This window comes from Bombus huntii, unplaced genomic scaffold (assembly GCF_024542735.1).
Source record: "Bombus huntii isolate Logan2020A unplaced genomic scaffold, iyBomHunt1.1 ctg00000126.1, whole genome shotgun sequence".
Lineage (NCBI taxonomy): Eukaryota > Metazoa > Arthropoda > Insecta > Hymenoptera > Apidae > Bombus > Bombus huntii.
In genome coordinates this window covers 127,877-131,793 of record NW_026099375.1, presented here as the reverse complement: position 1 = coordinate 131,793, position 3,917 = coordinate 127,877, and the positions used below count along the sequence as shown (strand labels likewise).

General features: G+C 34.8%; 1 long non-coding RNA gene across 1 annotated transcript; it reads right to left on the bottom strand.

The window, feature by feature from the left end:
• Positions 1-688: 688 nt before the first annotated feature.
• LOC126877156 (uncharacterized) lies at positions 689-2,225 on the bottom strand. The gene is made up of 3 exons (XR_007694794.1): positions 2,156-2,225; positions 1,552-2,057; positions 689-1,066 (listed from the first exon to the last, which is right to left on the bottom strand). It is a non-coding gene; the product is annotated as an uncharacterized LOC126877156 (long non-coding RNA).
• Positions 2,226-3,917: the final 1,692 nt, after the last annotated feature.

The window sequence follows — 3,917 nt, the reverse complement described above, 5'->3', positions numbered from 1 at the left end:
CTCTGCCACACGAAGACGTTATGGACCATTGCGCATCCACAAAACACGATGCCAAGGCCTATGAAAACCGACGCAACGATTACCGGCGTCGAATGAAACTGGATGCATATATACAATATCATATCTGAAAGCATTGTTAGAGGATCATTATAACACGTATGCCATAACAAGCGGGACAAAGAATCAGCGCAAATATATATTCTCAATACATATAATTCTCGAAGCGTAAACTATATACATATGCTTTTAATTGAAATTTTCAATACTAGTTGCAAATTATTTTTCAATTAATTTATTATTTAAGTCTTTATATATCAATTCTCGACGAATAAATTACTTAAATTATAGAGAATCTATCTTCAGACAATAGAGAATTCAATATTTTTGGTCGTTAAGTAATTTACAAATTTCTAAAACGATTACGTTCGAAGTTTTGGACAGTATTTGAGGTTTCTAACATGACATTAAAAAAAAAAATAAATAAATTTTATGATATAATTAAAAAAACATTGTAGTCTATCAAAATTTCTATTCCGTCAAATTTATTAAAACGCAGTTTTCTTCTGAACAGAGTCAAAATGTCCGTCTTGAATCGAGTTCAACAGCTTAACGATCGATCGAGCGAATGATAGCTGTGTAAACTAGCATGACACAACGTAAACTTTAGATTAGATCTCGATCCATCAACCAGCCGTATTCATGCATGACATGAATATTCTGTTTCAGCTCTTTATAAATTAATCTGTTAAAACTTCCCTAAAAGACGATCATTTTTTATTTTTCTAAGAAAAATAATGACTATTCGGCGTTAAAATTAACTTTATTTCCATTGGATTTCTAAACTGATTTCATACACTCAGAGATAGTTCACAGTATCTTTTAGATTCATGCCTGAATTCAAGAAAAATTAAACGTATAACTTAAGTACTAGTATCTTTCAAAAGGTTAAAGTTGACAGAATTGAAGGAATTGGTTCTTACCAGTTAGAAAGACGGGAATGCTAATGAAAAACCCTCCGACAGCACATATCCGGCTGATGGATGATTTTTGCAGGTACTTGTTACTCCTGAAACAGACAAAATTTGAAGTGAAAGTCAGTTTCACGATTCTATGATAATTGAGCGAAATATAAAGGAACCAGTCTTTTGTTTAACAGCCAAGAATCTTTCAAAAATTCTACTGTAATTGATACTTCAAATATATTTAGTCAGACAAAGGATAATCATAATCGCAACGTTAATCTTAACTTTAATTCAAGGATCAAACAGTATCATTATACATATAAAAGTAAACATAAAGTCTATCCACATTATTGTTATTATTATTATTATTATTATTATTATTATTATTATTATTATTATTATTATTATTATTATTATTATTATTATTATATGTTATTCTATAATTGATTTTTATTTCTTTATTATCAATATTATTCTACTTTCTATAATGATTCAATTATAGATCTTATTTTTTGTCAATCATATTTCACTGAAAAGATCACTTTGAAAATAATCTAATAGTAAAAAATGAAAAATAATCTTTTTCTACCTTGTCTTCATTTTTTACAAACTCTGTCCACCGCCGTAAACCTATTAAATGCATGAAACGACAAAGCAAAGCTGCTTCACATAATTCCCCGCTCACGCAGTGTCAATCAGCTCACGACCGCAAACGATACTGCTAATTTCCAGCGACCACGAACGATTTCACCGTAATTGCCGGTGTGAAATTTACCAATACGTGCTCGAATTGGTCAATAATGAACAGAGCGCTCTTGCACACACTAATCTACCAACAAATAATATTGACTCAATTGAACAACAGCGCCTAGATTAACGGACAAACCGCATGTTCCAAACAGATTTACAATCACGGCAGAAAATACATGCCGTTATAGATGTTTCCTGGTCAAGACTAATTTCCACGCGTTAAGAACATTGTAACCGGAATCTAGGAAGAACTAGCACTTCCTGGAATAATACTATTGTGTCCTCGATTAATCTTTTCCCACTCATTTTCATCTCCAATTTCTCATGAGGCTAAGATTCCTGCATCTTTTATCATAATAATTTATTAATACTATTAATAAATTGAGACAATTTTACACGTCGTATTTTGCGTTATAAGATGACTTGTAATTTGTAAAATTTACCTGTAAAATTCCTTTGTTTGTTTTACCGAAGCAATAGTTGGCATTTCTATACGACAATAAGAATTTGTTAATACTAATAATCTGTAAGGTTATCATGTTATCATTCTTCTAATGGATAGTATATTATTGAAACTTTTTTTAATATTGAAACGCGATATTTTTTTGGAGAAGAAGTGCATAGTAGTAAAGAGTTGAATTCTACGGACGTAAAAAGTGGACATAACATTTTCTGTACATGGAGTCGCCTGGCCTAAACATTTTATGATTTCCGGGCAAAAAACAGACGAATCCAGCGCTGATTTTAAAGCAGCTTCATCCAAATAAGCCACAATAAGAAATTCCCACGAAACAGTTGCGTTCATCCCCTTTCGAGGTCGCCGACCTCTTTGAATGCGTTTCAAGTGCGTCGTACCAACGAAACTTCGAGTTCTAAACTAATTTCTCAGCCTTTTGCGTTAAATTTAACCTTCCGCGTTAGTGTATTTCGGACGAGCTCCTATTTTACGCTTTCGTCGACTTCACCAACGTAACACGCAGCATCCGCAAGTAAAACTGTCTCTTAAATTTGATGTGACACCGATACACGACGAGAAGAATCACAATGCCATTTTTATTCCACTTCGTTAATTTTTCGTCGTAAGGTTTAGCTGTAAATAGGATTAAAAAAATTTAGATTAACGAGGAATTTAAAATTGATCTGTTAAATCAACAATTTCCATTAGTTGTCAATAGATTTTATAAGCCTCAGATTACTGAGAAATTATACACATTGCAAAATATTTACCATTGGTTACCCACGCTACACGTAAATTTGATCAATCTACCAATGCACTAACACTGCAATAAATTTCTATTGCAACATTCCACGCTCCTTTGCCGCACCTTAAACTCCTCGCTAGATTTATTCCACCTTAAAGTGTCACATAACTCCTACGACACCGATATCAAATCTTAAACTCCACCAAATTCCAGAGAAACTTGATTTCGTCGAAAGTAAGAGATTAAACTTAAAAAGCAATTTATTTCATCTTTAAACTATCCCAAACTTCTTAAATATAATTTATGTATGTCGGAGATAAGAGGACACCGGTGCCTTCCCTCTGAAACCTCGGGAAAATCCATAAAAACATTGTAATTAAAATCTACAGTTGTAACTAAACGATTTGCCGTCATTCTAACCAATTGTATTTGTTTGAGACTTGTGACAATGAGCTTGGGCTCAAGGCGACAATTAGTCGCCGAACGTAGCCGCGGTCAACGGGACGAACTCTCCATCTAACAAAGGCATTGAGTAATCCTATAGCTCTCCTTAAAAGAAAGATTTGTAGCGGCACGTGGCAGTAAACATTCCAACGAGTTCTGTCCCGTAGCTCGCCACACGCAGATCCTATTCTCCGGACAGGATGTTTACCAGATGTCGACGCGTCTCCACAGTACGTGATCAGCTAGCCCGAGGACCGTCATAAACACTAATATCTAGTTACCTAAAATCCTTCAACAGATACACAGTCTTTGTCCCAGTTACGGGAAGACAGGAGAGACCTATTTTTCCACGAACGACGTCTCCCACTAGCAACCCTCCCTCAAGGGCGACTAGCATCCTTTTATAACTACCGATATGGAGATTGGCCAATTAGCAGCAACGTCAATTTCCCTTACTTTCCGAAAGTAGGATGTCCCCGACGAATCCGATGATCTCGTGTCCTTAGACACACCCCGTCATAGTTTTCCTCTGGGGTATCACCGGGACCGAAAGTCATTC